The following is a 12,959-nucleotide window of genomic DNA, read 5'->3' as shown; positions in this document are numbered from 1 at the left end:
ACTGACATAATCCTTCTTTGTCATCTCTGACTTAGACCACTTCAAGTATTCCTTTTAGACTCGAATCGTAATCATCTGACAACGTTGCTCTTTTCTACATTTTCCTGAATGTCCTTGTCAATTCCTGGTCACAAGCAACACCTTCGTGCTATCATTTTATGGTATTTGCATTGACAGGAAAGTTCCCCAAAATCTTGCCGATGCTATAACAATCTTGTTGGTTGAATTCTTCAACAGCTCCTAACAGTAACTAAGGTAGACAATTAGTATTTGAATAAAGTTTTGTTGACTGATATCTGATTATGCATGCATATCCAATCAGGGTATTTGCCCATTTTTGAAGCCCCCAAATCTGAGGTAATTTCGTATCAGGATTAAATATCGTTACGATACTGCTTAAACTTCTTGACAGCAAATATGATAGATAAAGCATCGTTTTTTATTTGGCTGTGTCGTTTTAGGACCCATTAAACTATTTCGAAGGAAACGCAATTGGCAGCTCCGAACCCTCAGCGTACACACGCGAGATAACTGTGTCAATCCCAAATGATGACGTCTCTGTAACAAAAGTAATTAGTATGTCCGTCCTGTAGAACACCAACCTCGATACTTTTATAATTTTATTTAAAAATATCAATAAAAGCTTATTGTTGTTTTGTTGCTTATCCAAAATATATGCTTAATTCTTTTCGCCTAACTTTCTTAAGGGTGCTGCTAATTGAGAAAAGTTTTTTATAAATTGATTATAGTATCTGACTTTGCCATAAGAAAGGCTTCGAAGTCCTTGGAACAGGCAATTCACTAATTGCTTGCAGACACTTAGCAGATGGTTTTATTTTCGTTTCATCTATAATGTGCCCTAAGTATTTAATCTTGGCTTTAGCAAACTTACATATCTTCATTTTACACTTGAGACCATGTTCCTCAAACCTTTGCAAGAGTGTCAAACTATTTAAATACTCTGTCGCCGTTTGCCTTGACTCTACTACGTCATCCACACATGGTAACAGAAATCTCAATCAGTAGTGATTTGCTCAATGTAACTCAGAAAAATTCCAATTTCGAAATTAATCCTTAAATATTTCAGGACTTATGACGAAAATCGATTGAGACTCCTCATCCAAAGGTGTCTGTAGGTAGGCGTCTGGAAGATTCAATTTCGTAAAACATTGCTCACCTTCTATCTTGCGAAAAAGATCCTAAGCATTCGGCATTCGATTTCTGTTAATGCTCAATTGAGTATTAACTGTTGCCTTGAAATCACCACATAATCGTAGACTCAACTAGTTTCTCAAACAACACAATTTATGTTGCCCACTGGCCAAGCCAATTGAAATTAGATAGAATAGTACCCGTGGCATGATGGTTAGTGCGTTGGACTGTCATGCAAGGGGTCTTGGGTTCAATCCCTGCCTGTGCCACCTTAATTTAAAAAAAAAAAAAAAAATAATTTTCGCGGGTACTGCCTCTTGCGAGGAATTGACAAATCCTTCAAGAGTAATTCTTGTCATGAAAAAGTGCTTTCTCAAACTAGCCGTTCGGATTCGGCATTAAAATTGTAGGTCCCCTCCATTCCTGACAACATTACTCGCACACAGGAATGGTTGAGAGTTGTAAGTCACTAGGCCCTGGTTCACAACGGACTGTTGCGCCACCCCATTTGATTTTTTTTTTTTTTGAGAACAACGGCTGCTGGATCATCAGCTAGTTACTGCCCAGGATCTTTCTAACCAAGTTATAACGGTAATACAGTTCTTGGTTTCATGTCTTTAACTAGATTTTCTTTGTAAGACCGATTACAACATTTTAAATTTTGCAGTCTATTTTATTATTGCTAAAGTAAAAGAAGAAAAGTCAATACCTCAGCCTTTTCAATCAAAAATGAAATTTACTTTTGAAAAGGCTCCAATATGCTCAAATGCGATACTGTCTGTCTAACAAAAGTTTAAACAATACGCACTAACTTTTGGCATTAACCTTATTGTATAATAGGCTTACATTGTAAAACGTTTATGTGTGTAAGTTTTTATGCGCCATAGTTTTTACAATCAAAAAATAGACCAATATAAAATATTTAGAGACTTTACACAAAATACATTATTAATTCAAATTTTTGTGATAAGGGCCATTTTCCGGATGAGAGAATGAAAAATTAATTTTTGTGGCAACCCAGCGAGTCAGATTTGTATGTAAACATTTTACATACCGACACATTCTACACGTTTGTCCTAAATACAAAAATACCTTCATTAAACATGTTGTAGATACGGTTTAGAAAAAAAGGATATACGAGTAGGTTTGTGTTTTGGAGATTATTGTTTTAATGAATAAAATTTCAATTTATTTGCGGTGCGAATTTGCACTTAAAAAATTGTTGTTAATTCTTTTTGCCTGCTGTCGTCCTTCTTCCACTATCGCACTCGCAGGTGTTAAATGAATAGGAAAGGTGATATATTATTACAAAACACACAATATGCGTGCGTGCAGGAAGCTGATGGCTTTGAATTGTCGAAAAATTTTAATTCATGAGAGCTTTAGAGGGTTAGACATCAAAGCAAAGCAATAGCAAAGCAAAGCAGGTGGTGGTCGTGGTCGATACATGTAATTATACTATTTTTGAAACCAAACAATTATTTTAAGAGCGCATATATTAAAAAATATCGGTATAAGGACTAATTCATCTGTCAACGTTCGGTTTGGCGTTTGAATATAATTAATGGTTGTTTAGGATGTAGAGCGTATGGTTATGTGGGTATATTTCTTCCGCAGGATTAAAAAAGGCTTCAAGTGCCAAACTTTATCGACCATAGTGATTTGGATTATAGTTTTCCTATACGAATGGTTGAATATTTCAAGTACTACAAGTATACAATTAAATTAAAAACTAAAACATGATGGAATTAACTAGTGATATAAGTTAACTTACCCTGACCTGATAACCTGTTATACAAATATATTGTTCAAAAAAGTGATACATGTTTTGAAAAACAAACAAATTTTGAATGGTGAATGTTAGTAACTAAATGGAAAATAATCAACATTTCAAACTTTCTTTTTTAAGTTATTATCATATTAAGCCCAAATCCAGGTAGAGTATAGGCTTTTCTTGAATTTAAACCTTTTATCAGATTCTATCTAAAAACTTGTGTTTGGCGATTTTAATGTACACAAACTGCTGAAATTTTTAATGACTCAACTGGTCAACATGCCCACTTGAATATCGAGCGTTAATGGTCAAGCAGGAAACACTCTTGACTTGTCCCCTACTTCGGACCCTGATAAGTAAACATCAGTTTATTACTCGCATCAAACTCGCCAGTTAAAGAAAGAGCAATCTTCTTTCACACACGTTCAGTTAGAGTACTTAAAAATCTTGACATTTACAAATCCGCTGGAACGGATAGTATTCCCGCTATTGTTCTGAAGAGATGTTTTTCAACGCTGGCAAAACCACTGCGTAAGCCTTTCCATCTGTACTATTCTGCAGGTCTCTTTCCGAGTGGATGTAAAACTGCATATGTCCAGCCTGCCCCTAAAAAATGCAAATCCTCCTCCCCCTCTAACTATTGTCCAATAGCACTTACGTTCCTTCCTCCCTAAGTCACGGAAAAGCTGATTAATATTCTGCTTAAGAATATCAAACTCTCTTATCGAAAATGCGTTCATTTGGTATTGATGAATCTCTTCTTTGTTGTGTAAGAAATTACACGTTTCACGTTGAATGTTCAAATGGTAGACATGTGCATTAAAGAGGACACAAGCGTCCACAGGTTTTTCTCAAAACCTACCTCTGTCTATCAACTCCTACTCTCACCTCCCCGCGGTGAACATCGATCGGGTGCCTAGTACGTCAAGATTGGGTTCCAACCCCAGTGGAAAGTTGTTGGAGGCAGCAAACGAGAGAGGGGGGGATGTGTTTCCACTAAGGCACCTCTCCTTATCCAGGCGGTAGTGAACGAATTCTCGAGATGAAATCAACGGTGGCGTCTACAGTTCCAGTAAGGTTGAACTACTTAGTGAACACCTTATAGGGCTTCTTCGACATATTCGGAGCCCAGGCCTGTAAGAAGCGGTTTATCCGGCTCCCCTTCCTTGAAGTTATACTAAGAATTTGGCACTCCAGGTTGGGGGTTGTGCCGTGGGGTTGACTTCCTGGTCACGTAAAAAATACCTTTAGTTGCGAAGCACCAACAAGCCTCGGATACGGACGGATTCTTTGTTGACAAACCCACGACAACGAACTTCGGATATGCACGTGGAATGTTAGGTCCCTTAACAGACCACGTGCAGCCGAACAACTAGCGCAAGCCCTTAACTACTGTAAGGCAGATATTACCGCCATCCAAGAAGTGCGATGGGTTGGAACGGGCAAACACAAACTAAAAGACTGTGATATTTACTACGGCGACTGCTACCGAGAACAAATACAGCGTCTATTTTGGTGTGGATTTGTTGTTGGAACTAGACTCAGGCAAAAAGTCTTGCGTTTCAACAGTGTGAGCGAGCGCATCACGACAATCCGCATCAAGGCTAAATTCGCGAACATAAGCCTAATATGAGCGCATGCCCCAACAGAGGAGAAAGATGAAGACACCAAAGACATATTCTTCGAGCTCTTAGACAAGACAAATGAGCAGTGCCCTGGCTATGACATTAAAATTGTCTTAGGAGATTTTAATGCCAAGCTATAGGAAGAGAAGACATCTTTGGTGGCATAATCGGGAGATACAGCCTGCACGACACCACCTTCGACAACGGAGGCTGGTCGATTTTGCTGCAGGCGAGACGTTCTGGTAGCTAGTACGCAGTTCACGCATCTTAATATCCACAAGGGGACATGGAAATCTCCTGATCAATCAACCGTCAACCAGATTGACCACATTGCGATCGACGAACGGCACTTCTCCAGTATCCAGGATATCCGAACATTCGGAGAGGCCAAAATTGACTCGAACCACTATTTCGTTGTAGCCAAGGTACGGCTACGGATATCCCGATCCAAGCCAAAACAAGGAAGTACTGTGAGAAGATTCAGCGTTAGACGGCTACAATCGCAAGAGACTGCCATGTCCTTTTCCGATCGAGTCTCTAATAACCTCTTAAGGAGTCCTATGCTTCCTGCATTGCAGCCATCGGAGATGCCGCCTCTGAAGTGCTAGGTTTCACACGGCCACCACAGCGAAACTCCTGGTTTGACGACGAATGCCGTCAAGCGCACGCAGCGAAACAAGAGGCATACAAAACGGGGCTGCACAAAATTACCAGAGCTGTTCACGAGCTCTACGAGCAAAAGAGGAGAGAGGAACACCGGCTTCTTAAATGGAAAAAAAAGAGAGCATGAGAAGCGCTCGATCGAGGAGATAAAGGGATGTCACAGCAGGAATGAGGTTCGTAAATTTTACCAAAAGGTAAAAAATACCTCTCAAGGGACCCGATACCAACCGAAGCCTGTAAAGACGATCAGGGGAACATCGTAGTAGAACCGCAGTCGATGCTGAGAATATGGAAAGATCACTTCTCCAAATTATATAACGGCGATGACGAACCGAATTTCGCTGTAAGGGAGATAGAACCACTCAGCCTCGGCGACGCAGATCAACAATTCCGCCTACCCGACCTTGACGAAGTGAAGATAGCTATATCTAAACTTAAGTCAGACAAAGCTGATAGAGCTGACGGTATCGCTGCCGAACTATTGGAAGAGGCAGGCGATGACTTGGTACGGAGAATACACCAACTCATCTGCAAAATATGGTCGGGAGAAAGCATGCCCGATGAGTGGAATCTCAGCATAGGTCCCCGATACATAAGAAAGGAGACCCACTAAACTGCGCCAACTACAGAGCCATCAGTCTCCTTAACATTGCATATAAGATAGATCCTCTCTGCCGTGTTAAGTGAACGTCTAAAGCCGTTCGTCAACAACCTGATAGGTTCTTATCAGTGTGGCTTCAGACCAGGAAAGTCCACTATCGAAGATCTTGCAGATCTTGGAAAAAACCCAGGAGCTTTAAATCGATACCCACCATTATCTCTTTATCGATTTAAAACCGCGTATGACAGCATCTGTAGGAAAGAGCTCTACCGAGCAATGTCTAGTTTTAGCATCCCTGTCAAAACTTATCCGTTTGTGCAGAATGACGATGGAGAATGCACGCTGCTCTATCAAGGTCGGAAAAGATCTTACCGATGCATTTGATGTCAAAAAAGGTTTTAGACAAGGCTATGAATTAACATGCGACTTCTTTAATATCGTTCTGGAAAGAATTGTGCAAAACTCAACCGTCAACACTAGAAGCGCAATCTTCCAAAGGTCCATCCAATTACTCGGATACGTAGATGATATTGACATAATTGGAGGATCAAAGCGTAATATCAGTGAAGCGTTTTTGAGCATTGCGACGGAAGCGAAGAAGATGGGTTTAGTGGTCAATGAGGGCAAGACCAAGCATATGCTATCATCAAAACAGGACACTGAACGACGACGTCTTGGACAAAACGTCACCATATACAGCTATAACTTTAAGATAGTTAAATATTTTGTCTACCAAGGCACCGCTAGTAATACAGACAATGACACCAGCGCTGAAATTAAACGAAGAATAACTCTTGCAAATCGCTGCTTCCTCTCGAGCATCTAAAATCACCATCTCCATTTTCATTTATGGCGCTGAGGCCTGGACCCTGTCAAAGAAAGATGATAGCATCTTAGGATGCTTCGAGAGAAAAATTCTTCGGGTGATTTTTATTCCCGCATGCATAGATGGAGAATGGAGAAGAAGATTTAACGACGAACTGTACGGGCTATACAGCGACACTGACCTAGTTAGCAGAATTAAAGTCCAACGGCTTAGATGGCTAAGTCATGTAGAGCGGATGGGCATCAACGCTCCAGTTCGAAAGGTCTTCGAATCCAATCCCGAGGGACGGCGAAGTAGAGGAAGACCGCGAATCAGGTGATGTACCTAGGTGAGAGAGGACCTCAACCAACTTGGCGTGCGAAACTGGAGACAGCTAGCTAGGGACCGATCTGGCTGGAGACGCATGTTGGTTGAGGCCCAGGTCCGCCCCGGACTGTTGCGCCACCTTATGTAAGTAAGTAAGTAAGGACGGGTTCAAACCTGATATCCACAAAATAAACGCTGGTGTGCCGCAAGGCTCGGTTTTATCTACAACGCTCTTCCATATTTTTATAAATGAACTTGTAACCCTCTAAATTGTTTTGCTGATGATAGCACCTTTAGCTTTTAATATTAATTTTTAGATTCACATCCTTGTTCTTCGGGTGTGGACTAATAAACGGCAGCGTATGATAAGCTCATTGGATTCCGAACTTGTCAGCATTGTCCAATGGGGACTCAAAAACCGTGAAGAATGTAATGATTCGAAAACTCAATTTCGTCCTCTGTCGCAAAAGCGTAACCCTCCCCCAATGCCTCTTTCCATGGGTGTTACTTACAACTATAATTCCTAGGTATGTACAGTACAAACCACTTGTTGTGGAGTGATCATACATATATTTGACATGGTCGAAAATGCTTTCTCTGACGATGCAAGAAGTTGTTTACCCAGCTCAGAGATTCCTTCTTAAGCCGTACTGAGCGAATGTAGAATGATTTACACCGCTCCATCATTCCCATTCATTGCAATATTAAGGAATTCAAAACCAATTTGAACCCAACTCAACTTCTTTTAAACCCGCTTTCCCTTATCTAATGTTAACACTGGGCGAAGTAAGGTTATCAGAAATCCCATCGAGTGTGTGCTTATTATTAAAAAGGAACTATTTTGACTTCAAACTTTGTTCGTTTTTCACAAAACAATGTTGTTACAAAATTTTTGATTTTTTAAAGACCATTTAGCCTAAAAAATATCAATTGTCTCAATCTCTTTGTTTGATTAGTTTAAAAAAACAAAATTAGTTTTTTGAATTGAATTCCTGTTGTTTTCTTAAATCAAAAATAACCTGTTAAAAAAATCCAATAAACATAACCTCCCTACTCAAAAAATTGTCTTTATTTCTGCATTGTAATGTTGATGTTATTCACTTCCAATATGAAGTTAAAAATACAATATTCTTCGAGAGACCATCCTTCTGTCTTTTGCAGAATTTAATAATAAATAATATTATTATTATGCATCGTATAAGTTGTTGTGTTTTGTTTTGTTTTGATTTTGCTATTATACTCATGGGATCTTTTTATACCTAAGTCAATTTTTAAGAACTGTCAAAAACAAAATTGTTATGTTTAGTCAAGTAAACTGACATAGTGACACATAGAATGTGTAGGTATTTTACCTAAGGGAAATATTATCCATTCACAGAAGCATATTATAAGACACAATGAAGGGAAACCCTAAAAAGCAGACTAAATTGAACTATTAGATAATCTTATTTGCAATGAAATTGGTTTTTGAAATATTGAAAAGGGGATGTTCAAATAATATTATATCTATTATACAACATCTATGTTCTAAAACTAAAATAGAATATAGTCGATTATAAATATTGTTTTTTTTTTTTCTTCTTCTAATTCAACCTTCTTATGATTTGTATTATGTCACATGACATAAGAATTGTAAGGGAATTTTATTTGTATTCTTTTAGTTCTGAGTTTGACCCTCTTTTCTGTATTTCGCAACTCACACACCCCCAAAATAAAGCATAACAAATTTAAAAAAAAATACAAAGATTCTGTAATCTAAAATAGTTTCATGTTTTATTTAAAGGCAATCGATATCAGGCAAAATTTACAAATTCCATCTTCAAGTTCTTGAAACAGTTACGATACATACATTGAAATAGACTATTTTGAAATTCTGTACATATTAATTTGGCTAAATGCAAGAATTTTATTTAAATTTTGTACATAAAATAAATAATGTAAAATTAATGTTGAAAATTGTAAAATTTTGAGCAGATTCCAAATTTACGCTAAAACGTATTTTCAAAAACCACGAAAGCATTTCAGAGTCATGTGGAGACCTGTGCCACAACACGACCAGGAGACTGGATAAGAAAGAGCCAACATAAGAAGATTTTATTCTGTTGTGAGCATATGAGAAGAACCGGTTCGGCTTTGGAAGAAGATCAATATTTGTTATAAGTCAAATCAATTGTGCTTGATAAAGTCTAGATCTATAGTTCTAGAAGTCATAGAATATAAAAAAAATTAGTGAAATCAAGTCATTGATAAAGCCATTATAATATCTGAATGGGAGCTATGATACCGATCATTCTCTCCTTATTTGGCTGCAGAAGAAATAAACGACTAGGTCAAAAAGAGAAACAAGATTTTGCACCTAGAGGGCCCACAACTCCAGGAGGAACCATATAATACACCAGGTGTTATTGTAGGACCAGAGGATGATTTTGATGTTTTCGAGGTTTTGGTGGCTAAACTAAACGAATACTTTAGGTACAAATGAGGAAGACGATTGTAGTAGATGTGGTCGTCAGGGCCACTCAGGAAAATCACCTACGAAAAAATCACTGTCAGGCAAAGAATGCGAAATGCAACAAGTGTGGATTGATCGGGCACTTTTCGCGGAAATGCAAGACAAAATCAATAAAACTTAAAGCATTCTACGTGGTTGAGATTGGGAGACAATCCTCATAAGGACGAGAGACGGCAGTGCATTTGGGCTTTTTGAAACTAGGGCTTTATGTTAATTATCTCGAAAGTCCAAAACCGTTTAAAGGGATCAAAATAAGTCTGTCTATCGATACATCTATTAAACCTGTGCTGCTGTGCATCGACATGCGACGTGGGAATGCTACCACTACCCCTACCGACATTTGAAGCGGTAATGACGAATTCAAAAGGTGCCAAATTCTTTTCAAGGCTTGACCTAAAGAGTGCATATCACAAGCTAGAACTAGAAAAAGAAAGTAGACATATCACCACCTTTATAACTCACAAGGGATGTTTAGATACAAGAGGCTTTTGATTGGTGTTAACTCTTCTCCCGAAATATTTCAAAAAGTTATTTCAAATCTTCTTGCTTCTTGTGAAAATGCTTTCAACTATCTAGATGATATCATAGTTTATGGTCGTATGGAGACAGAACATGATGAAAGAGGTGGTACTTAATATTTTTAAAGACTTCAATGTGAGGCTCAATAAAGAAAAATGCTTGTGTAAACTACAAAAGTTCAAATTCTTAGGACACATCCTATCGACATACTGTATAAGCCCAGACCCGGACAAAATAAAGACAGTACAAGAATTTTGACCTCCACAAAGCAAATAAGAGTTTCTTGGATTGGTGACATGTCTTGGAAAATTTTCCCAGATTTAGCTGATGTCACGGAACCACTCAGGTGTTTGATAGAGAAAGATGTTAAATTCGAATGGGCAGAATCTCAACGAAAGTCTTTTCAGAGATTAAAACAGCTTCTAGCAGATTGGACTACTCTCTCTTACTTTGACTTAAAAAACCGCATTCGACTTATAGCTGATGCCAGCCCAGTAGCGTTGGAGCAGTCTTTATGCAATTTGAGAACGAAGTACCAAGGGTTATATCATTTCCGAGCAAAAGCATATCCCATGTGGAGAGGAGATACTCTCAAACGGAAAAGGAGGGCCTAGTATTAGTATGGGCGGTTGAAATTCAGGAACAGAATTCGAGTTGGTCACAGACCACCGGCCACTATGGGTAATATTTAAGCGTACATCAATGCGACCATCTCATATTGAAAGATGGGTGCTTAGGTTACAAGTGTTTGGGTTTAAGGTGGTTTATCAACCGGGGAAGCTAAATATAGCTGATTCAGTTTCACTACTGTGTCAAATTCAAACAGCAGAAACATTCGACGAACAGGGGGAGCAGAATATATTTGCTTATCAGAGATTTGTTCGAATAAAACCAAGGACCAGGAGCTGATAAAGGCTGTCAATAACGTAAAAAAGGAAAAATGGGACTTCACCGGAAAACACATGTAGTTGGTAACTTGAGGCTTTTCCAGACGAGAATATCCACCTAGATACCTTGATGTTCTCTATCGATAGGAGCTCTCCTTGAAATTGGATCCAGTTCTTTTGATGAGGTTCTGGAAGTGGATCATCCCAAGATATACCAGAAAGCCAAAGTTGTTGTGACATAATTTTGCCTGTAATCACGACTGAAGTAAACAAGTTGGATCATAGATTTTGGCCACATCGGAGAGCTGTTGGCGTTTGGTGATTGGTGTTGAGAGTTTTGTGACATTGACTTTGTAACCAATGCAATCAGTTTGACAAAATCAATAGATCCCAAGTGCCTTGGTTTCACGATCCAAACTAAGATCACAACACTGTTCAGTCAACTTATCGTGCACGCTTAGTCCTGGTAGAAACTCGGTAGAATTTGAGTTCCATTTTTGGAGCACGAAACCTCCCCGTTGTAGTAGTCAGTTCTGCAGTTCCAGCTGTAATTGTTGAGCTGCCTCAACAGAGTCGGCACCGTAGACACATTCATCCATATAAAATGACTCACGAAGTACCTTAGCAGCTTGAGGGAAATCAGCCTCCTCATCATTGGCAAGAGTATGAAGAACTCTGATGGTGACATACGGAGAGCAGTTTAAACCATAAGTGACAGTAAGCAATCTGTAGACAGCTGCTCGTCCTTCTTTATCTTCCCATATGATTATCTGAATATCTGCATCGTCTCTTTGTACCAGTATTTGTCTATAGCATTTCTCAATATCTGCCATAAATCCAATTCGATAAATACGCCATTCCAGGATAGTAGCCGACAATTCACTCTGCAGTTTGGGACCTACATGAAGACAATCATTAAGTGTTTTACCTAATTTATACTTCCTGGATGCGTTGAAGACAATTCTCAATTTCGCTGTCGACTCCTTGTATACGCCATGGTGGGGAATGTAGCAAGTAAGTTGAGAAGAGACGTAAAGAACAAGTTCCATATGCTCAAATTCTAGATATTCAGACATAAATTCATCACACATCGTCTTCATTTTTGGGTCCTTTTCTAGGCGATTGAGTTGATGATGAAAAAGCTTGTAGGCATCTTCCTTTGAATCTGCCAAAGTTGTTTGGTCAATGGAATTCTTAAATGGGTACTTGATGACATTGCGTCCAGAACAGGTCCGTTGTACCGTTTGCTTAAAGAATTCTTCGCAATAGAGCTCATCTTGTGTCATCTTAGAAGAAGATTCCACGTCTTCGTTCTCATTAAATTTCCACATAGACTGAACTATAAGGTTCTAGTTGTACCAATGATTCTTCATCGGAATTTTCACACCTTGAATTTGAACGATGAGGTGGATTACAAGTGGGGTTCGTTCGAAGATGATTTGTGTTGATGTTAACGTGGGGTTCTTGAGCCTGGATGCAATTGTGCAGCATCGTGTAGTGTTTCTGATGACATACTAAGCAGCTATAGTCTGACAGAAATTGTTGTTAGGTATGATCAGCTTTAAGGCAATTTTTGCACAATTTTGCCTTCGTCACGAAGTGTCAATTTCTGTGCTGGTGTTTCTTTTCTGAAATCAGAACAAAACATTAGCACATGCTTACCAGAATACTTAGGGCATCGATTGATATATGCTTGATGACTTCCAACTGCCTGTGTGTTAATTGCCTTATGTTGGTTAGGTTCATTTTGTTTTGGTTTACAGCATGCAGGCCTTTTAGTCTGTTTTCCACAAACTTTTCTAGCGGCAGGTAAGTGGGAATGGAGTTTGGACTGTCAAGTGACGTTTCCCAATCTTTGATTGTGACAGTCAAGTTTTTCAGTCACATGTAGAATCAGCCAGTCGTCCCACTGATTTGTTAGCCGTCCTAGATGCTGTAGAGCATCAGTGATTCCATCAAGTATCTGACGTAAGACAACATGTGATTCTTTGGCCATTGTTGGCAGATTAATAATGTCGTGAAGGTACTGCTTAATCAATTTGCGCTTATTGTCATAGCGGTCTTTTAAGATGTCCCATGCAGTCTGAAAGTTAT

The sequence above is a fragment of the Eupeodes corollae genome, chromosome 1 (genome assembly GCF_945859685.1).
Source record: "Eupeodes corollae chromosome 1, idEupCoro1.1, whole genome shotgun sequence".
NCBI classification, from domain to species: Eukaryota; Metazoa; Arthropoda; class Insecta; order Diptera; family Syrphidae; genus Eupeodes; species Eupeodes corollae.
This window is presented reverse-complemented; position numbering follows the sequence as displayed.